This window comes from Tenrec ecaudatus, chromosome 11, assembly GCF_050624435.1.
Source record: "Tenrec ecaudatus isolate mTenEca1 chromosome 11, mTenEca1.hap1, whole genome shotgun sequence".
NCBI classification, from domain to species: domain Eukaryota; kingdom Metazoa; phylum Chordata; class Mammalia; order Afrosoricida; family Tenrecidae; genus Tenrec; species Tenrec ecaudatus.
This window is the reverse complement of record NC_134540.1, coordinates 111,387,376-111,411,558: the sequence shown is the minus strand read 5'-3', so window position 1 is coordinate 111,411,558 and position 24,183 is coordinate 111,387,376. Positions and strand designations below refer to the sequence as shown.

General features: G+C 40.9%; 1 pseudogene; it reads right to left on the bottom strand.

The window, feature by feature from the left end:
- Positions 1-1,950: 1,950 nt before the first annotated feature.
- On the bottom strand, positions 1,951-2,071 carry LOC142461986 (small nucleolar RNA SNORA57; annotated as a pseudogene).
- Between the last annotated feature and the right edge of the window lie 22,112 nt (positions 2,072-24,183).

Below are 24,183 nucleotides of genomic sequence, written 5' to 3'. Positions count from 1 at the left end.
TTGGAACTTGGGTACTGTGCCCCCTTTGCTCCCCAGTTGCACTCCCTTCACATTTCTCCCCACTCTGCATGGGGCAGACCAGGCACACTTTCTGCACAGTGTCTCCAGTGCTGTCCCCTGTAGTTCTATGGGTCAGTGATGGTAGGTCATGTCTTGTGGTAGGGCCTATGGTCCTCTCTATGCATTGGCTGCTCTGAGCAGACATGTCAGCCCGGGGCTTGGTGGGCCATGGTGAGGTCCACTCAGAGATCATTTATTCCTTCTTTAATTTATCATGGCAATTCGGAGCACCATCTCGTGTGTGTGTGTGTGTGTGTGTGTGTGTGTATGTGTGTATCAAGGGCACCTGGAGTTCTTTTAAATTGACAATTTTATCCTTTGGATAAATCTGTTCAAATTTGATAACCAATGTATTGGCCACAACCAAGCGACACGGACTACCGAATGTAGAGAGGATTTGAGATGGGCTCACTGATTTCAGGTCACTACCACACAAACTAATTTAAGGATCGCTCCTAGAAGCGTCTTGCCCTAGAACAGCAGTACTTCTAACGCTAGAAGAAACTTTAGTGAATATTTAATTCAATCCCCTCAAGTTGGAGATGTGAAAACTGAAACAGAGCGAGAATCAATGGTGATGTGCTATAGTGAAGTAGATGCTCTCTGGAGTCAAACTGTACAAGTTCAAATCCTAGCACTGCCACTTACTCTCTGTGTGACTCAGCTAATTAACATCTCTATATCTCCCTTTCTTCATATGGTAAATGAAGAGGATGCAACTACCAAGGACTGTTTATAAAATTGGAATGGATTAATATATGTAGGGCATAATTGTGCATTAAGAAAATATCCCAACCCAGTCCAGTCCAAGCAAATAAGTCTGATATTAGCCCATATGTCTGGTAACAATCTATAAAGTTCCCTTGAGACTCACAATAGACGTGTGTGTTAGTCTGGGTACTTTAGAGAAACAAATCCACAGAAACTTGTGTGTAAGAGAGAGTTTTATATAAAGGGTAAGTGCACATCAATAAAGCATCCCAACCCAATGCTGCCCAAGCACACAAGTCCAACATTAACCCATATGTCCAACACCAATCCACAAAGTCCTCCTCCATCTCACAAAACACACGCAATGACACCAACTGCAGGGGGGAAACTGAATCAGTGAATGTGTAAGCATCTCAGCACTGGCAGGGGTCTCCACACACCTGCATCAGGGTAGCTCCATGTGGCTTCTTCCCGGGGATGTCTTACAGGAAGTGAGCACTTCCAGCTGAAGCAGGGAACTGGCTAAGGCAGCTGCACCCTGTTCTGACCATCAGAAAGTAAGAGACCTGAGAACTAGAAAGGCGAGACTCACTGAACCATTTATCAATTTGCCCTTCAATTAACCCCACATGTGTTTATCAGCCAGGTTGGCACAATAAACTTTAACTATCTCAATGTGCAATGACACCAAATGCAGGACAATCACAGGCCAGTAGGTAGAAAGAAAACCTTTGGATCCAGTGGCATTGTAAGCATCTCAGCACTGGCAGGGGTCTCCACATGGCTTCTGCAGCACCCAGAGCTTCATCGCGGTAAATCCATGTGGCTTCTCCTCAGGGATGTCTCAGAGCAAGTGAGGTGAGAGAGAGAGAATCTCTCTCCCACCTTCAAAGAGGAAATTTCAGGAATTCCCAGAATTCTCAGGAGAAGGTCATGCTCACACAGAGGCCTCATTGGCCTCCGTCTGATTACAAGACTAGACTCCACCCCTTCACTCTTAATCCTATCAAGTCCCTAATTGACATCAGATTATGTAACTACCAAAATCACTTTTTATTGTATTGTATGCTTTTTGCGATAGATTGGTGGATTATATTAGCCAGGATTTTGTTGAATGTTTCCATTTTGCCATTTAAGGGTTATCAGTGTTTAGTTTGCTATCCTTTTTTTTTTTTTTTCCCTTGTCCCGGCACTTGAGGATAGAACCAGCAGATGGGCAGCTGCCCTCACCGAAGACATGACGCCGAGGGGACCGGAGTCCGCTCCTTCTGCACGCCCGGGCCCCGCCAAGAAATGGAGGGTAAGTTTGCTATCTTGTGGTGTTTTTGTCTGATTTGGGTATCAAAATTAAGCTTGATTCATAATATTAGCTAAGCAGTTTGTTGCCCTTTTCCATATTCTGGAATAATATATGTAAAATTGGTGTCAGCTCTTCTCTAAACACTTGGTAGAAATCCATAGTAAATCTGAAAGTGGATTCCTATTGGTTGGAAGCATTTTAATGACTTGATCTTTTTCTTCTTATGGTAGGAGTCTGTTGAGGTTTCCTATGTCAGTCTGTTGATTTGTGTAGATGGTATGTTTTCTGAAATTTATCCATTTCAACTTGGTTTTCAAATATGTTGCCATAACCTCTTTCATATAATATATTTTATTCTTTTTATTTCATTAGGTTCTCTTGTGATATGCTAATTATTTCTAATTTATATTTGCATATTCTGTTTCTTTTCTTATGTTAATTTTTCAAATGGTTTCTTGATATTATTAATACCTTCAAAAATAATACCTTGTCTTGTTGATTTTTCTACTGCTTTATACTTTCCTTTTTCTCTACTCTAAGTTTTATATTTTTTAACCTGATGGTTGAAGATTTATTTTGTTACCCTTGTTCCATCTGTTGAAGATGCAGTGTTAAGGTGGTTATTTTGGTTTCCCCAATTTTTTTCCCATAGTGCATTGAATGCTATAAATTTCCCTCAGATAACTGTGTTTGCTTGTCCCAGAGGCTCGGGTATGTTGTGTTTTCATCCTCATTTTGTTTCAAGGAATTTTTAAATATCACCTACTACTCAGTCATTTCTAAATAGTGTGTTGTTCAATTTCCATACATTTGATTTATTGCCTTTGTTCTTTCTATTGTTGATTTCTAGCTCTAAAGAACTGTGGTGTGAGGAGATGGGTTGTAGAATATCAATATTTTAAAATTTATTAAAACTTGCTTGATGAAATAGCATATTGTCTGTTGTTAATAATATTTTATATGCATTGGAAAATAATGTATACTGTGCTACTGTGATGTGGTGTGCTCTTTATATATCTAGGAGATCAAATTTGTTAATTCTGTTGTTTATTTCTTCTTTGTCTTTGTTGAGTTTCTTTCCCTGAAAGTGCAGTATTGAAGTCCCCTATTATTATTGCTCTACTGTTTTGTTCTCTCTTCAACCCTGTAATAGTTTGGTTAAGGTATCTTGAGGATCTTTCATTCAGAGGGCAGGAATCGTGGTGGTGTAGTAGCAGCATGTTGTGCTGCTAACAACATGGTAAACAGTTCAAAACACCAACCACTCCATGAGAGTACACATGGAGCTTTCTACTCTCACAAGAATTTACAGTCTCAGAAACATACAGGGGCAGGTCTACATACAGGGTCACTGTGCGCTGGAATGGACTTGATGGCAGTGAGTTTCATTGGAAGCATGTATTACTACTTCCACACTTGCCTTCTTTTTGGTGAATATTAGCTTGAGAAATTTTTCTCCAGGCTTTGATTTTTCAACTATATTTTGCTTTGAGTCCAGGGTCTGTTTCTTGCAAGCAGCATACTGATAGGTCTTGTTTTCTTTCTTTTTATAATATCACTTATGCATTGAACTTGGTAAATCAAGAGCATATACATTTAGGATTATTTTTTAAATCATTTTATTGGGGCTCATACAATTCTTATCACTATCCATACATCCATCCATTGTGTCAAGCGCATTTGTACATTTGTTGCCTTCATCATTCTCAAAACATTTGCTTTCTGCTTGAGCCCTTGGTATCAGCTGCTGATTTCCCCCTCCCTCCCCACTCCCCCCTACCTCATGAACTGTTCATAATTCACAAATTATTATTATTTTGTCATATATTACACTGTCCAATGTCTCCCCCTGCCTTCTTCTCTGCTATCCATCCCCCAGGAAGGAGGCTATATGTAGATTTTTATAATCAGTTCCCCCATTCTACCCCACATTCCCTCCACCCTCCAGGTATCGCCACTCTCACCACTGGTCCTGGAGGAGTCATCTGTCCTGGATTCCATGTGTTACCAATTGCTATCTGTACCAATGTACATCCTCTGGTCTAGCCAGATTTGTAAGGTAGAATTGGGATCATGATAGGGGAGTATTTAAGAACTAGAGGAAAGTTATATGTTTCTTCGTTGCTAACCTGCCACCTGATTGGCTCGTTTCCACCCTACAATCCTTCAGTAAGAGGGTGTCTGGTTGGCTGCCAAAGGGCTTTGAGTCTCCACTCTGCACTCACACATTTACAATGATATGACTTTTTATTTCTTGGTGCTTGATATTTGGTCTCTTTGACAGCTCATGGTCACCCAGGCTGGTGTGTTTCTTCCATGTGGGCTTTGTTGCTTCTGAACTAGAGAACCACTTGTTTATCTTTGAGCCTCCTAGACCCCAGACACTATATCTTTTGATGGCCAGGAACCATCAGCTTTCTTCACATTTGCGTATGCACACGTTTGTCTTCATTGATCATTATCAGGAAGGTGGGAACCCACTGATATGATTTTTAGTTCTTTGATGTCTGATAACTGGTCCCTTCTACACCTCATGGTCAGACAGGCTGGTGTGCTTCTTCCATGTGGGCTTTGATGCTTCGCAGCTAGATGGCCGCTTGTTTATCTTCAAGTCTTTAAGACCCCAGATGCTATATCTTTTGATAGCCGGGTACCTTCAGCTTTCTTCACCACATTTGCTTATGCACACATTTTTCTTCAAGAATGGTGTCGGAAAAGTGTGCATCCGGGAATGCCAATTTAATAGAACAATGTGTTCTTGCATTGACTAATTGCTTGAGTGGAGGCCCAATGTCCATCTGCTGCCTTAGTACTAAACTTTTAAAATATATGCACATAGATCTGTTTCCCCACACTCTTATATAAATATATTTACACATGTACATTCCAGTCTTTAGACCCCTGTAAATACCCTTTGTCACCTAGTTCTTTCCTCTATTTCCTTTTACTTTCCTCTTGTCCCACTATCATGCTCAGCCTTCATTTGGGTTTCAGTAATTTCTCTCGGTTACCTTGCCCTTGTTGAATCCCTACCAGGCCTCTCACACCCTCCTTGCCACTGATTTTGGATCACTTGTTGTTCCCCTATGCCTGGGTTGGTCAGCACCACCTCCTTACCCCTGCCTCCCCCTCTCCCGTGTCCCCCCAGAACCATTGGTCCCCTTATTTTCTCCCCAGACTATTCATCCAGTCTATCTTATCTAGATAGATCTGTAGAGGTAATAATATGCACCAAAAATGAAGCCATAGCAAGATAGGCAATGTGTGTAAACACAGCGATGACAACAAAAAAGGAAACCAATTACCCATAGAAGAATAAATTAATTAAAAGAAAAAATTTTTAGAAAGAAAGAAAAACCTGTAAATAGATTGAAGTCTGATTTTTTATCTCTAGGCGTGTCTTCAGTCAGGTCCCCGGGGTACCATGCTTTGGCCCCAGAATCTGTCCTTTTTATTCCCTCAGGGGCTCCCTGCTGTGCTCCCATGGTTGCTCTGCCCCACACTTTTAGTGGTTTACCTCGGTGTCACAGGGTCGGTCTGGTCCAGTTCCGACACTGAGTCTCCAGTGTTTTCCCCCTTAGGGTCCTGGGCCATCAAGGGATGTCTCGTAGTGGGATCAGCCATATTGTCCATTCTGTCCATTGGCTGTTCAGAGTGGGGATATCGTCCTCTATGCCTGATGGGCCAAAATTTGCTCCACTCTCCCTTCCTCCAACTTCATTTTCTCCCATTTGCTCTGATCAGACATGCCCCTCTCCCCTAGCTGCAGTTTCAATGCCGTCCTCTCAAGTAAATTCTTCTGGGGTGCTGGGCAGTTGTCCATGTAGTTGGTATGGAGGCCGAGCCCTCAGGGCCCTCCACTAGCTCCCCACTCCTTGCTGGTGCACTGCATTCATCTGACACTGGCTTTACATCTGGTCCCTCTTTCCCTGTGGAGACACAAACAAATCCCTCCCCTTGGTTGGGTCAGTGCCCTATTCCCCTATCACACATCTTTTTTTTTCTTTCCACTTTCCTTCCTCCACTCCCTTTTTAGTTGGTGTATTGGACAGGATTCTCTAGAGAGACAAACCAGATTGCTAGTAATTATATATAAATATATTTATAAAGATAGATATGTAATTCAAGAAATAAACCGTTAAATAATATACAGATAGATAATACAAGAAATTAACAGTTAAATTATAAAGCAGTGAGACACTAGCAGTCCTTCAAGTTTTGAGAGCTGCCAGGTGCCAGTCCCCTTCTGTAGAGAGAGCTGGGCTATATATACCTAGGCAGCAAACAGCAAACAGCTGTCATCAACTGTCAGTCCCCAGCTCCAGAGATGAACATTCCAATCGTGTGGGCTTAAAGGGACCTCAACTTACAGCGACACAGTCCACAGGTTAGGCATCCCACAGGTAATGTACCCCTTTAAACTGAGGCACAGAACAACCAAGGTGAGGCTCACTGAGCCATTTATCCCTCTGCCCTTCAGTTAACCCTACTTGTGTTTATCGGCCAGGCTGGCACAATAAACTATAGCAGTTGGCTACCATATGTATCCCTGGATTTGGTCTGGCCCGTGCCATACTACCTGGACCTCAGCCCTGAAGTGTTTGTATACAGTAGCTTTTTTCCCTGTGCCCCTTTTGCACTTACCTTTCTGTGTCTCTTTATCTGTCTATCTATCTATCGATCTATCTATCTATCGATCTATCTATCTATCTATCTATCTATCTATCATCATCTATCTATATAAACTTACCTCAGCAGATTCATGTTATACTTGTCCTTTTGTGCTTGGCTTACTTCACTTAGCATGACATCCTCCAGTTATTCCCATGCGGCAATATGCTTCATGCGTTCATCACTGCTTTTTAGCGGTGCATAGTACTCCATTGTATGTATGTACCACAGTTTGTTAGTTCATTCATCTGTTTATGGAAATTTGGGTTGTTTCCAACTCCTTGTGATTGTGAACTGTGCCGCGATGAACATGGGAGCACAGATGTCTGGCGGTGGTTTTATTCTTGCCTCTTCTGGATATATGCCCAGTAGGGGGATTGCTGGGTCATATGGTACCTTATTTTCTGTCTGTTTTGGAAATCGCCAAATCAATATCCATAGTGGCTGTACATACCTCCAGGTCCACCAGCAGTGGATGAGAGTTCCTATCTCACCAGTCTCTCCAACACTTGTGGCTTTCTGATTTTTTTGCACTGGGCTATCTTTGAGGGTGTTAGGTGATATCTCATCATTGTTTTGGTGTTCATTTCTCTTATGGCTAATGATCAGGAACATTTTCTCATATGTTTATTGGCCAATTGGATTTCATATTCTGTGAAACTACTGTTCAGGTCCTTTGCCCACCTCCTCAGTGGGCAATTAGTTTTTCTCTTATTGTAAGCTTGCAAAGTATTGTAGATTTTAGTAATAAGGTCTTTTTCTGATGTGTCATTGCTAAAGATGTTTTCTTAGTTGGTAGACTCTTTTATTACTCTCTTAGTGAATTCTTTTGATGTACATAAATGTCTTATCTTCAGTATATCCCACTTGTCTATTGTGAATCCTCTGTATTTGTATCCTTCCCTATTTCTGATAGCCTATGTATTCCCTCTGCCAAGGTTCTCAGGTTTGTCCCAGTTCCGTCATTAATGGCCCTAAGTGTTTCTGGTTTTATCTCAAGGTCTGTGGTCCACCTTGAGTTTATTCTCATGCATGGAGTGAAGTAAGCGTCTTGCTGCACTCTTCTGCAGGTAGATATCCATTTTTTCCAGCAACATTTATTGAAGATGGCATCTGCTTCCCATTTAATATTTTTGGACCCTTATCAAAGTTCAGTTGCATGTATGCTGTTTTTATTTCTGGGTCTTCAGCTCTTTTCCATTGGTCTGAATATCTGTCATTATGCCAGTACCACACTATTTTGGCTACTGTGGCCGTATAGTAGGTGCTAAAATTAGGTAGAGCAAGCACTCCCACTTTGTCCTTCTTCTTGAGGAGTTCTATGATAATTCTGGGCTTCTTCCCCTCCATATGAAGTTGGTAATCTGTTTTTTCCAATTCTTTGAAGAAGGATGGTGGTATTTGTATCGGGATAGCGTTGATCTTATATAGTGCCTTGAAAAGAACTGACATATTTACTATATTCAGTCTGCCAATCCATGAGCATGGGATATTCTTCCATTTTTTGAGGTCACTCTTGGTTTCTTGAAGTAGTTTTTTATAATTCTCCTCATACAAATCTTTTGTTTTTTTAGTCAGGTATATCCCTAGGTATTTCAATTTGTGCTTGGCTATTGGAAAGGGTACTACATTTTTAATTGTCTCTTATTGTCTGATGTGTATGTAGAGCAGCCCAATAGACTTCTTTTGGTTGATTTTGTATCCTGCCACTCTGCCAAATTCCTCTATTGCTTCCAACACTCTGCTTGTGGAGTTTAAGGGATCTTCAATATATAGAATCATATTGTCTACAAAAATGATAATTTCACCTCTTCCTTCCCCAGCTGAATATCTTTAATATCTTTCCTATGTCTTGTGTTGTTAGCTAGGACTTCCAGTACAATGTTAAATAGGAGTGGAGACAAGGGGCATCCTGTCTGGTCCCCTTTTTCAGTGGAATTATTTTCATCTTTTCTACGTTAACTACCACATTAGCTGTTGGTTTTTCATATATGGCTGTATAATGTTGAGGAATTTTCCTTCTATTCTTATCTTCTTAAGTGTCATAAATAGGAATGCGTGTTGGATGTTGTCAAATGCTTTTTCCGCGCCTATCAATATTATCATGTGGTTCTTATCATTTTTCCTGCCAATGTGGTGAATAATGCTGATGATCTTTCGTATGTTGAACCATCCCTGCATCCTTGGTATGAATCCCAATTGGACATTATGAATTATTTTTCTAATATACTTTTGTATTCTGTTGGCCAATATTTTGTTAAGAATTTTTAATCGCTGTTCATTAGGGATTCTATAGTTCTGGATTCTTGTGGCATCTTTGTCCACTTTAGTTATAAAAGTTATACTAGCTTCGTAGTAAGAGTATGGGAGTTTTCCATTTTTTTCTATGTTCTGGAAGAGATTGAATAGGATTGGTGTCAGTTCTTCCCTGAATGCTTGGTAGAATTCTCCTGTGAAGCCATCTGGCGCAGGGCATTTTTTTGGTTGGTAATCCCTTGATTATATTGTCTATTTCTTCCATTGCTATAGGTCTGTTGAGGGTGATATCCATCTGGGACAGTCTAGGGAGGGATTGTGTTTCCAAATATTTGTCCATGTCTTCCAAATTGTTGAATTTGTTAGAATATAGACCTTCATAGTACTGTGTAATTATCCTTTTGATTTCATTGGGATCCGTTGTAATGTCCCCTGTTTCATCTCTCATCCTTGTAAATGTTGTTTGTGCCTCCCGTTCTTTGGTTAGGTTTGTCAGAGGTCTATCAAATTTGTTAATTCTTTCAAAGAACCAACTTTTAGCAGCATTAATTTTTCCATAGTTTTCTTGTTTTCCCTCTCCTGTATCTTGGCTCTGATTATTTTTATATCTATCTTCTTGCTATTAGTGGGGTTTTTCTGTTGACTCAGCTCTAATTGGTGTAACTTTTGTGTCAGCATGTCACCCATGAGTCTCTCTTCTTTTTCATTGTGTGCATTTACTGCTATCGGCCTTCCTCTGATAAATGCCTTTACTGTATCCCACAAGTTTTGGTATGTTGTATTTTCATTCTCATTGTTTTCTAGAAACTTCCTGATTTCATGTCTGATCTGGGTCAATACCCTCTCCTTTTGCAATAGGTAATTGTTCATCCTCCAATTGCTTACTCTTGTTTTCTGCACTGTCCTTCTATTAATTTTCAGGTTTATGGCACAATGATCAGAGAGAGATGTCTGCATAACCTCTATGTGCTTGAATTTACTCGAGTTTGACTTGTGTCCCAGCATGTGGTCTATTTTCGAATATGTGCTATGTGGGCTTAAAAAGAATGTGAATTTTTTTGCATTTGGGTGGAAAGCTCTGAAAATATCTATCAAGTTGTGCACGTGTGCTATTTAGATCTGTAGCCTCCTTGATTAGTTTCTTTCCCAATGATCTATCTGTTTCAGAGAGTGGTGTATTAAAGTCACCAGCTATAATTGTTGAGCCTGTGATCTCTTTTTTTCATCTTTTGGAGTGTTTCATTTATGAATTTCGCAGGTCTCTTGTTAAGTGCATATATGTTTATTATGCTCACTGGTTCTTGGTCTATTTTTCCCTTGAGCATTATATAGTGCCCCTCCTTACCTCTTTTTATGGTCTGTATCTTGAGGTAAATTTGGTCATATATTAAGATCACTACCCCTTTTTTTTTTTGCATTGCCATTTGCTTGGTATATTTTTCTCCAGACATTAATTCTCAACCTGTTTGTGTCTGTAAGCTTCAGATGAGTCTCCTGGAGGCAGCAGATCCAAGGGTTATGTTTCCTGAGCCAGTCTGTTAGCCTCTAACTTTTAATACCAGAGTTTAGGCCATTGATATTCAGTGTTACTATATCCATCTGTGAACTCTGTGATGTCATCTTGAACCTTTTGTGTTGGATATTTTTCTTTCTATCTATCTATCTATCTATCTATCTATCTATCTATCTATCTATCTATCTATCTATCTATCTTATCCTCTTGTTTGTGTGTGGTTTATTTTTTCCTTCTTTCCACTATTGAGCTCATGCTATCCTGGAGACTGTTTCCTCTCTGTCATCCTATGGGGGGAGTTGTTCTATGTTATGGTCTCTTATTTGCCATCAGTGAGTGTGATCTTCTGCCCATACTGAATCAGCAAGGATCTTTTGTAGGGTTGGGTTTCTTTTTATCTTTGAGGTTGTCCCTGTATGTGAAAACTCTTACTTCTCCATCTACCTTAATAGATAATTTAGCTGGGTAAAGTATTCCTGTGTTTGTGTTGTTTTCCTTCAATTTTTGGAATATATTACTTCATTCCCTCCTCTTCTTCATCATTTCCATTGATAGATCTGAACATACTCTTATTGGAGTACCTTTATGTATGACTGTTTGCTTTTCCCTGGCTGCTTTTATGATCTTCTCCTTTCCCTCATAGTTGGATAATTTGACAATTATGTGTATTGGTGACTTCTTCTTGGGATTCAGTCTGGCTGGTGTTCTTTCAGCCTCTTGAAAGGTTGCCTGAATATTCATTTATTAAGCTGGGGACGTTTTCCTCTAAGAATTCCTTTGCTATTTTCGCTGTTGACTTCTTTGTTGTGTCTTGTTCCAGTAGTCCAAGTATTCTAATATTGTTCTTTTTCATAGCGTCAGACATGGCTCTCAGGTTTTCTTCCGTCTCTTTGATTGTCTTATTTAACTGCTTTTCCCATTTGCTGAGGTCTGCTTGGTTATCCTCTAGGTCACTGGTGAGATTCTCTGCCTCCTCAATCCTATTGGCAATGTCTGTCAATTTGTTACTGAATTTTGTTATTTCATCCCATACCTCTTGTATTTCCCTTTTGTGAGTTGCATTTATCTCTTCTATCATTTCATCTTTTTTCTGCATTGCTTCCTTTCTGACTCGAAGAGCCCTGAGCTCTCTCTTGGGGGGTTCATATGAGTACTTCTATGAACTATTTTCCGGTAGCTGTACTGAGGGGTCAGGCTATCACTATATCTTCCTGTGGTTTCACTCTTATCCTAGCTACCCTGTATTCCATTACTTGGAATGTGTGTTGGATATTCCCTTCATGTGACACTGGTCGAGTTGTCGTGTACCCACAAAGGCGTTGCTTCCCTGGCCGATCTCTAAGTAGGCTTCACAGTTCTTGGGGCACCTAAGCTGGCCTGTGGTGTTTTTCTCTGCAACTGTAGTGCTGAGGAGGTCATGTGGGTATACCCTCCCTGGTGTAGAGCCCTGTAGCTTGGCAGGGGAATTACCGTAGACAGAGAGATCACCTTGGAGGTTGGATGGATGTTCCCACAGTGGTGTGGAGCCCCACAAGTAACTTGTAGGGCCTCAGGATTTAGGCTGGGGTTACCCCCACTTTTTGTAAGGGAGAACCTCCTGTTCTTGGTGTGTGGAAGAGGACTGGCATGAATTTTCCAGCTGCTTGCCAAGTCAATAAATGTGGGTGGGAGCTCCTCCATTTGGGCCTTCATAGTTTCTATAGGCATAGGGGAGTATCCTGGAGGCTGCTAGTGGCTTGTTACAGGAAATAGAGTGAGAGGAGAGGAAAAAGAGAGAAAAAGGAAGACACAGACTGGAGCAGTAATGCCAAGAAAACTGACACCCACTCTCTCACACACAACTAAAAATGCACAGAGTAAAAAAAGTGAAAACGGTAAAAAAAAAAAAAAAAGAAGAAAGAAAGAAAGGAAAGAAAGAAAAGAACTGAAAAGGAGAACTAAATCTGCTGAGGCTGTATTAGGAAATAGAGAAGAGCTAGAAGTAGAGGACAAAAGAAGGACATGTGAAAGAAAAACACAAAGAAAGAAAAAAGAGGAGAAAAGGAAGGAGGAGAGAGAATTTTTAAAATAGTAAAAAAAAAATAGCTGACCCCATGCTGTGTTGTGTGGCACTGTCTTAGGGTCAGGCTGCCCACTGGGAGGACAGGGTTGACCTAGGCAGGGTGTAGGCATCTGGGATTCAGCAGTAGCATGTGAAAGGAATTAGAGGGAGCAGAGAGAATAATACAAACAGAGAGAGAAGTGAAGAGAACAAAGACAGAAAGAGGAAAGAAAAAAAGAGAAAGAAGGGTAAAGAACCCAACTGTGTTCACTAATATTGGTTGTCCTGGTCAAGAGGGAGGAGAGAGAGTAGGAGGATAAAGATATAAAGAATAAAGAGATAGATGATACCTGGTTGCTTGAATGTGGGGGCAGAGGGGTTTAGACGATGCCCTACAATGGCAGGTTGGTGTGCCCTTTTAATGCTGGGATTCAGTGGTGATGGGAAGAATTGCCCTAGTTGACGAGATCGCCTTAGATGTCTGACAGAGGTTTCCTCAGCAGCGCAGCGTGGTGTTGATCTTTGTCTCAGCTGCCTGGTGTGATATATAGCACTCCCAGACTGGAGTTTCTCCTGCTATTTGGGTTGATTTGCCCTAAGCAGAGGATAGTGACCTGGAAGTCAGTAGTGGCACATGATAGGAGAGAGTGTGAGAGAAGAGGAGAAAGAGGGAAACAGAAAAATAAAAGAGGGGAAAAGAAGAAAGGGAAAAAAACCAACACGAACCTCAGCTCGTTGAGACTGACTGCCTTGGGAAAGATAGAAGGGCTTGTGAATAGAAAGAGAAGAAATAGAGAAGTAGGTAAGGAGATAACCGAGACTTAATCACCTGTCCGTGAGGCTGGAGGAATTCCAACTCTTCCTCAAGGTAGCTGAGAGGTGTACCCATTTGATGTAGGGTTCCACAGATGCTGTGTGGGATTACTTCAAAGGTAAGATTGCACCCATGGTCAGGCATCAGTTGAGTACTAGAGTTTACTGGTATACCTGCCTTGTGCTGTATGTAGCATTGGCTCAGCGGAGGAGGGGGGTTGGGGTGTTCCCACAGCCCGGTCTGGGGTCCCAGGACAGGCAGGGCCTCCCAGCTATGTGTAGAATCACTGAGAGGGAAGCAGGGCTTATTGTCTTATCTAGTCTGCTGGTGCTTACTAGATCAGAAGATTTTATTTTTTATTTTTATTCCCCTGGCCAGCTACAATAAAATCAAATGAAATTCTTTCCCAGTCTCTGGCCTGTAGCTCAGTGCTGTTTAATGCTGACACTTGCTACAGTAGGTCTTTCTTATGTAAAAAGCCACCAGGCCCTGTAGCTGAGTTCTGGCATTCCTTAGCTAGGTTCTTCTTATGCAATTTATGCTAAGGGCCTCCTGCCTATGTGCTCCTTGGAGCTGAGCAACCACACTTAGGTTTGAGTTTTAAACCAATAATATATATTTCACCCTTTTAAAAATTATGCATGTAATGTGCTCTGACTTGGGGGCTGTCGGGCTGACTTCCAAAGGGGGAGATCCAGCTTATCAGGGGGATTGTTTCCTTCTCGGCCAATTGGAATTAAATTCACTCCCTGGACTCACGACTTTGCACCCATTTTCTCCCACACCGCCATCTACCTGAGGTAAATATCTGCTTTTTCTTAAACTCTAAATTATGGCTACCCGCCGCTGCCACTCCCCAGGCGGTGAGTTCATAGCAGCCAACCGCTTGGAGAGCTCCAGCATGGGGTTCCCCTCTTGTCTGGGATTCTGTCCCCTCTCAAGTGTCCACCTGCAGCAATCACTGCTCCTGGCATGGGCACAGCCGACGCCTGCGGGCTCGCCAAAACTAGAGAGCTTTAGAGCGTTCTTGGTTTGCTTTATGAGTGGAAATCTCAAACAAAAGGGGGTTTAGGAGAGACCCTGGTACCCTAGTTCTAATTTCAGGACTCCACCACCCTGTATCTTTCCCCTTACCTCCCAATTTTCTGGTCTGGCAGCAGGAGCTCCAGATGGGTGAATCATATCACGTTGCCATTTTCCCCCAACTTACATTTAGGATTATTAGGTGTTCTTTTCCCCCCAACAATTTTACTGGCACATAATTTACATATTATATAATTCAATAGTTCGATCAAATAATTCAATAATATTGAGGGACATTTTAAAATTTCCTGATACATATTTTATTTTTATTTAAATCATTTTATTGGAGGCGCATACAATTCTTACCACAATCCATACTTTCATCCATTGTGTCAAGCACAAAGGGACATTTTACAGTCACTACCACATCAATCTTAGAGCATACCCCCATGCCCAGGATTAAATCCCCTTTAAAAAGTGAGTTGTGCATTCATAATCAATTCTAGTGCTCCTTCCCCCTACTACCTTCATTACATACTGCTGAAATCCCCTTTCCCTCCTTATCACATACCTGCATCCCTGTATTCCCTATAGCAACTTGTATCTGTTATTCTCATTATTGACCCACTCCTCCTGTGCTTCAAAGCTAGGAAACCAAGATAGAACACCAAAAAATTGCACTGAGGTGGTAAGGCTAAAATCATAATGGTATAAAGACAAAAACACAAATAATGCATAAGAAGGAAAAGACCTCCAATAACATTCAAAATGTCAGGAGGAAATTTCTGTTATGAAACAAGTAAGAGATACTTGCCACCTACAAATTTAGGTTGTGTCTATAGGGTGGGTCAACTGCCCAAGTATCAAGCTCAGTCCAGCATAATTGAGATTATAATTATCTCTGCCTTATAGTAAGACCATTTGAGACTCTTACCTTTGGCTAGAATGGATCTGCCAGTAGCTCAGTCGACTAGGATACTATGTGGTTGAGTTTGGGATTTCCACTATCCTTCATAGCCTTCTACATATTGGGTGTTCATAACTTTAGCTCTGATACTTTCTACTCACCATGTTCAAATTTTATAATTAACATCTTTGGGTCACACAGACTTGTGTGCTTCTTCCATGTGGACTTAATTGACTTGTGGCTTAGATGGCTGCTTGTTTGAATACAAGCCTTTAAAATCTCAGACACTATAACAATTGATAGCCTGGCACCATCTAGTTTCTTCGCCACACTTTACTGAGCACCCTATCTTCACTGATCATTCTATGAAGGTTAGTGTCAAGCAGGGCCATGATGTAAGTACTGGTTGTTCTTGATTCTAGGATTTAGTATGAATCCAAAACACATGCCTGAGTATTTGCTTCTTTTTTTTTATTTGCTGTACTTGGGAACTGATACATATGTCATATCATTCCAGAGTTCAATCCTTTTAAACATGATCGTACAATTGCTTCCCAAATCAGTCTCCAAACATGTTTCCTTCCTGGACTTCTTGACATCATCTTCTTATTTCCCTCAGTCCTTTATAGTGCCCTTTCCCCCAAACTCCTGTTTTATTTTCTTTCCCTATAGGCTCGACTTCCCTGGGTTTCCTTTACCAAAAAAACAAAGAAACCAATGTGGTGAAGAGAGCTGATGGTGCCCAGCTATCAAAAGATATAGCGTCTTGGGTCCTATCGGCTTGAAGATAACAAGCGGCTATCTAACTAAGAAACAACAAAGCCCACATGGGAGAAGCAAACCAACCTGTGAAATCACGAGGTGTCAAAGGGATGAGGTATCAGCCATCAAAGAACAAAAAAAAAGCATAGCATTGTGAATGAGGGGGAGTGCGTAGTGAGGACCCAGGGCCCATCTGTAGGCAATTGGATATCCCCTTGCAGAAGGACCATGGGAAGGAGACAAGCCAGTCAGATTTCAGTGTAGCAACGATGAAACATACAATTTTCCTCTAGCTCTTAAATGCTTCCTCCCCACCCCCACTCCCCACTATCATGATCCCAGTTCTACCTTATAAATTCAGCTGGACTGGAGGATGTATACTGGTACAGATAGGAACTGGAAACACAGGGAATCCAGGACAGATGAACCCCTCAGGACCAGTGGGGAGAGTGGCGATACTGAGAGGGTAGAGGGTAGGTGAGGGAGAAAGCAACAACAGATTATAAGGATCTACATATAACCTCCTTCCTGGGAGATGGACAACAGAGAAGTGGGTGAGGGGAGACGTCAGTGTAAGATATGACAAAATAATAATAATTTATAAATTATCTAGGCTTCATTGGGGCGGGGGGAGGGGAGAGGGAGGGGGAAAGTGACCTGATACCAAGGGCTCAAGTAGAAAGCAAATGTTTTGAGAATGATGAGGGCAACAAATGTACACAAGTGCTTGACACAATGGATGAATGTGTGGATTGTGTTAAGAGTTGTATGAGCCCCCAATAAAATGATTTTTTAAAAACAGAGAAACCAGTAACACAGCTTCAAGAGGGTGACCCCAATGGCGGCACACCTCTGAGATAGGCATCGGCATAGTAATGTCTGTCAAAAGACTGCCAGAATAATACGTATTCTAATACTGCATATAGGGCACTGATGTAGCCAAACCTTGCTTTTCCACCAACCCCCAGTACACCTTTCTTGGTACAGCTGCCTCCTGATTCCTCGGACACCAAGTATTTTCTGGCTTAAGTCCTCAGGATACAGTATGCCAAAAGTACTGGCTAGTTCACCCAGTGTGGTTCCCATATGGGGTCTCATAGATGCAACCTCTGGAGCCTGCCACGAGCCCCGAAGATCCTGTATTCTGTGTCCCAGGTCAATTCTGTCCACCTGCTGCATGCCACTGAAGACCCTCCCCACCTAATGCACCTCAAAGCATCCTAGGTCTCTCCTCCCACCCCCCATCTGGGAACCAAATCTTCATTCCTTCCCCTCAACAGGCTTGCACCTATGTTTCCACAAACTTATCCGTTGCCCCTCTCCTCTCCAGCACTGACCTTCCCATCTGTAAGCCTCATCCCTCTGACAGGGCCGCTTCCCTCTCCAGAGGACCTCACCCCAGATTCATATGGCTACCCCTCAGCAGACAGTCTCTCTCCCTCTCCCCCAGACATTGAGCTCAGCTGTAATTAGGTGCCCTCCCACCAACTGACTTTCCCTATACTTACCTGTAGCAGATAATGTGTTCTTCATTGGCACTGGTCCAGCTCTTTCCCAGGCTCTGTGGTCATTGGCCAGTAGACTGGCTGACATGCAAGGTGTGTTATTCTGGGTACTTTAGAGAAACAAATCCACAGAAACTCATGTATAAGAGAGAGTTTTATTTAAAGGTTAAGAGGTCATCAAGAAAACATCCCAACCCAGTACTGCCCGAGCCCACAAGTCCAACGTTAACCCATTAACCCATATGTCCAACACAAATCCACAAATTCCTCCTCCATCTCACAAAACAGACGCAATGATTCTGATTGCAGGAGGAAAGCCAAGTCAGTGAACTTGTAAACATTTCAGGGCTGCCAGGGGTCTCCACACGTCTGCTGCAGCACGCAGGGCTGCATTGGGGTAGGTCCATGTGGCTTCTTTTCAGGGATGTCTCCCAGAAAGTGAGCCTTGAAAGCTGAAGCAGGCAACTGGCTAAGGCAGCCGCACCCTGGTCCGACCATCAGAGAACAAGAGCCCCGAGAATTCCAAAGGCGAGGTTCACCGAGCCATTTATCCCTCTGCCCTTCCGTTAACCCCACACGTGTTTATCAGCCAGGTTGGCACAATAAACTACCTCACAAGGTTAAGCTGCTCCTACCACAGAAGACTGATACAGTATTTATCCTCTTATGCTTGACTAACTTCACTCAACATGTCTTCCAGATCCCTCCACAAGTTGAGGTTTATGATGGTTTCATCACTGTTTTTTAGGGATGAATAGTATTCCATTGTGTGTATGTACCAGGGTTTTTCTAACCACTCTTCTATTGATGGAAAATTAGGCTGTTTCCAGCTTCTTGTTGTGAGCTATTCTGCGATGAACATGGGGAAGCAAATATCTGTGATCCTTATTTATTTGGGGGATATGCCCAGGAATGGTATTGTTTGGTCATTATGGTTGTTCAATTTCCATCTGTTTTCGGTATCGCAATATTGCCGTCCACAGTGGCTGTACATATTTACAAGTCCATCAGCAGTGGGCAAGGGTTTCTATTTCACCACACCCTCTCCATCATTTGTTGTTGGGTCTTTGCCGGGTTTTGATAACAGCATTTTTCTGGATTCATAGAAATTTTGTTGTTTTGTTATTGGGCTAAAGCAATGGGATTTTTGTGGTTGTTTTGACTTGCATTTCCCAGATGGCTAGTGACGGGAAGCACTTTCTCATGTGTTTATTAGGCATTTGCGTACCATCCTTTGTGAATTGTCTGTTTTGCCCACCTTCTCAAAGGGTTATTCATTTTTTTCATGTTGTAAGCTTGTAAAATTCTGTAGATCTTAGTAATTAGTCCTTTGTCTATTATGTCATTATTAAATATGTTTTCCCAATCTTTGGGCTCTCTTTTTACTCTTTTAATAAGGTCTTTTGATATAAACAAGTGTTTTGTTTTTATAGGTTTCATTCTTCTATTTTATCTTCTGCTGAGTATGTTTCCTTTTTAAATTCTGCTAGTCCATGTATTCCCTGCACTAGGGCTCCCAGCTTTGTCCCAATTTTCTCATTGATGATTCTGATAGCTGTGTTTTACATTTAGGTCTTTCATCCAACCTGAGTTTGTTTTTGTGGGTGGAGTGAAATAGGGGTATTGCTTCAATGTTCTGAAAATGGATATCCATATTTTCCTTCATCATTTATTGAAGAGGGCATGTGCTTCCTATTTAATGCTTTTGGGGTCTTGGTCAAAAATCAGTTGTCTGCATGAGGATGTTTTTTTTCTGGGTTTTCTGTTCTGATCATTTGGCCCATGTATCTATCATTATACCAATACCTAGCTGTTTTGACAACTGTGACTGCATAGTAGGTTTTGAGGTCAGGTAGAGAAAGACCACCTACTTTATTCTTATTTTGTTTTATTCTTTGCCTACCCTTGATTTCTTCCCTTTCCAATTTAAGTTGGTAATTTTTTCCATTTCTTTGAAGAATGATGCCAGAATTGGATTGGAATTGCTTTGAATCTGCATATTGCTTTAGTTAGTATTGACATTTTCACAATATTGAGTCTTCCAATCCACAAACATGAGATGTTCTCCCATTTGTATAGATCCCTTTTGGTTTATTGTAGTGCTGCTCTGTAGTTTTCTTTGTACAGGTCTTTAGTTTTGGGTTAGGTTAATTCCTAAATAGTTCAGCTTCTGCATGGCTGTTGTAAATGGCAATGAATCTTTGATGTCTTTTTCAGTGTTCCCATCTCTGGTAAACAATTGATTTATGCTTGCTAATCTTGTATTCTGCCACAATACCAAAATCTATTGTTTCTAGTAATCCTATTGTGGAAACCTTGGAATTCTCAGTATATAAAATCATATCGTCTGCAAATAACAAAAGCTTCCATTCTCATTTACCCACTTGTAATCCCTTGATTTCTTGCTGTTATGGTACTGGCTAGGACTTCCAGCACAATGTTGAATAAAAGTGGGGAAAGGGGGCATCTTTTCTCCATTGAGTATAATCTTAGCTATTGGTTATTCATATATGACCTTTATTGTATTGAGATTTGTCCCTTCTAATCCTATCTTCTTGAGAATTTTATTAGGAATGGATATTGGATATTATCAAATGCTTTTTCTGCATCAATTGATATGATCATATGGATATTGCTTTTTCTTGTTAATGTGGTGGGTTATGTTCACTTTTTTCAAATGTTGAACCATCCCTGCTTCCCTGGTGTGAATCACATTTGGTCATGATGTATTATTTTTTGTGATGTTATTGGATTTTATTGGCCAAGATTTGGTTGAGGTTTTTGCATCTATGTTCATGAAAGATAGTTCTGTATCCTTGCTGGGTTTTTGCCGGGTTTTGAAAACAGCATTTTTCTGGATTCATAGAATGAATTTGGGAGTTTCCTTTCTATGTTTGGGAAGAATTTGTGTAGGATTGGTGTCCACTCTTCTCTGAATACATGGTAGAATTCTGTGAAACCATCTGGACCAGGGCTTTTTTAAGTTAGGAGTTTCTTGATAACCTTATGTATGTCTCTTTTGCTATGGGTCTATTCAAGTTGTTAATGTCCATATGCATTAATTTAGGGGGAGAATGTTTTTCTAGTTATTTGTCCATGTCCTTCAAGTTATTTAATTCATTATCATACTGTCTTTCATAGTATTATTATTACTCTTTTTATTTTGTTAGGGTCTGTTGCAACTTCCCTGTTTCATCCCTAATTCTTTTTTTAAAGCATTTTATTAGGGGCTCATACAACTCTTATCACAATCCATTCATATACATACATTACATACAATTGTATAAAGCACATCTGTACATTCTTTGCCCTAATAATTTTCTTTTTTTTTTCCATTTCTTTTTTTACATTTTATTAGGGGTTCATACAACTCTTATCACAATCCACACATATACATACATCAATTGTATAAAGCACATCCGTACATTCTTTGCCCTAATCACTCTCAAAGCATTTGCTCTCCACTTAGGCCCTCTGCATCAGGTCCTCTTTTTTCCCCCTCCCTCTCCGCTCCCCCTTCCCTCATGAGCTCTTGCTAATCCACAGATTGTTATTTTGTCATATCTTGCCCTATCCGGAGTCTCCCTTCCCCCCCTTCTCTGCCGTCCATCTCCCAGGGAGGAGGTCACATGTGGATCCTTTTAATCAGTTCCCCCTTTCCAACCCACTCACCCTCCACTCTCCCAGCATCGCCCCTCACACCCCTGGTCCTGAAGGTATCGTCCACCCTGGATTCCCTGTGCCTCCAGCTCCCATAAGCACCAGTGTACAATCTCTGCCCTATCCAGTCCTGCAAAGTAGAATTCGGATCATGGTAGTTGGGGGGAGGAAGCATCCAGGATCTGGGGGAAAGCTGTGTTCTTCATCGGTACTACATCGCACCCTGACTGACCCATCTCCTCTCCTAAACCCCTCTATGAGGGGATCTCCAGTGGCCGACACTTGGGCCCTGGGTCTCCACTCTGCACTTCCCCCTTCATTCACTATACACACACACACACACACACACACACACACACACATATATATATTCTTTTTTTTTTTGCATGATGCCTTATACCTGGTCCCTTTGGCACCTCATGATCGCAGCGGCTGGTTTGCTTCTTTCATGTGGGCTTTATTGCTTCTGAGCTAGATCTAGTTCATCCCGAATTCTTGATATTCACTCCTGCTCCTTTTCCCTTGTTAAGTTTGCTAATGATTTTATTTTTTGTTGATCATTTCAAAGAACCAGTTCCTTGTTTCATTAAAATTTTGCCATTGTTCTTCCGTTTTTCCATTCATTATCTTCTGCTCTTGTTTTTATGATTTATTTCTTGTTAGAAGACTTATGTTAACTCTGTTCTAACTGCCTTTTTTAGTATGGGTAAACTAGAGAAACAAATCCACACAAACTCATATATGTATAAGAGAATTTTATATATAGGTTAAGTGTACATTCAGAAAGCATCCTAATCCCATCCAGTCCAAGCCCCTAAGTCCAACGTAGCCCATATATCCGACACCAATCTACCAAGTCCTCCTCAAATTCACAAAACACACACAATGATTCCAAATGCAGGCAGATCACAGATCAGTGCTCAGAAAGTCTTTGAATCTACTGGTAGTGTAAGCATCTCAGCACTGGCAGGGGTCTCCATGCAGCTTCTCCAGCACCCAGGGCTGCATCAGGTTGAGTCCATGTGGCTTCTCCTCAAGGATGTCTCTCATGAAGATAGCCTTGCCAGTTAAGGCAGCCACACAGTGGTCCTACCATCAGAGAACAAGAGACCAGAGAACTAGAAAGACAAGGTTCACTGAGCCATGTATCTCTCTACCCTTCAATTAACCCCACATGTGTTTATCAGCCAGGTTGAAACAATAGACCTAAACTATCTCACTGCTACAGGTGCTGTGTTTAGGAAATGACCATGATTTTCTTCTATTTGTTCATGCGTGCATTTCATTCAATAAAGTGACCTCTGATAACCACCTTTGCTGTGTCCCGTATGTTTGGGGCTGTTGTGTAACAATTCTTATTTGTTTCTAGGAACTTCCTAGTTTTCTCTTATTTGGACTAATATCCAATTCTTTTTGAGAAGTTAATTGCTGGGTCTCCAATTATTTTCTTTTTTCCCCTCTTAATTCTATTGCTGATTTCCAGCTTAATGCCACAATGAGCATAGAGGAAGGATTGAGTGATCTCTATGTTTTGAATTTTCTCAAGCTTGTTTTATGTCCCAGCATGTGGTCTGTTCTAGAATATGTGCCATGTGCATTAAAGAAGACCGTGGGTTTTTTTGCTCCTAGATGGAGAGCTCTATAGATATCTGTGAAGTCATTTGATCAATTTTCTTGTTCAGATCTTTGGTTCCTTTAATGAGTTTCTTACCTGTTCCTCTATCTTGGAGAGTGGTATATTAGAATTGCCTACTGTAATGGTTGACCTTGTGATATCTCCAATCATCACTTTGAGGTTTGGGTTGATATATTTCAAGGGCCTTTTGTTGAGTGCATATAAGTTTATTATGGTTATGGGTTCTTGGTTTATCAAGCCCTTGAGTATTATGTCATGCCCATTCTTATCTCTCCTTATCTTGTGTATCTTGAGGTCTAATTTGTCAGAGATTAATATTACCACCCCTGCATTTTTTTTAATTGCCATTAGCTTGGTACATTTTTCGCCATCCTTTGATTGTAAGTCTATTTTTGTCTGTGAGTTTGAGATGTGTCTCTTTAAAGTAGTAGATTGATTCATCTTCCTGCCTAATCCATTCTGCTACCCTTTGTCTTTTTATGGACATGTTGAGTCTGTTAATATTCAGTGAAATTAAGTCTCATTGCAGGTTAATTGCTATCATCTTTTTTTCCTTTTCTTCCTTTATAGGGTGGTATATGTGTGTCAAGAATCTATTCTTTTCTCCATTCAATCTGTAATATTTTGGGTGTTGTTTTTCATGTGTTGGTTTCTGGGTAATGTTACATCCTGTGGTGATCTCATGTTCATGTTCAGCAGTTGTTGGTTTTCTGCCCATAGAAGACAGAATATTATTCTTTGTAATGCTAGTTTTGTTTTTATGAATTCTTTAAATATTTCCTGATTCAAGAATACTTTTATTTCTCCTTCATATTTTGTAGAAAACTTTTCTGGGTAAAGAATTCTTGGGTTGAAATTGTTGTTTTTCAGCTTTCAGGATATCTTGCACCAATTCCTTTCCTTCTGTATGGTCTCTGTGGAGAAGTCTGAGCTTATTCTTAACTGTTTACCTTTATATACGACGTTTTTTTTTCTCTCTAACTGCTCTAATGCTTCTCTCCTTTCCCTCGAATTTGGATAATTTGATTACTATGTGTCCTGATGTGTTTTTGTGGGGTTTAATCTAATTGATGTTCTCTCTGCTTTCTGGATGATTATCATCTCTTCATTTGTGATATTGAGGAATGTCTTCCAAGAATTCCCTTACTATTTTAGCTGTCAGCGTATATTTTGCTTCTTGCCAAGGATCCAGTAATTTGAATATTGTTTTGCTTTATGGTATCCCACCTCATCCTCATGTTTTCTTCAGATTCATCTGCTTTTTGTTTGATTGCTTCTCTCTTTTACTGAATTCTGTTTGGTTATCTTCAAGTTCAATTTTTCA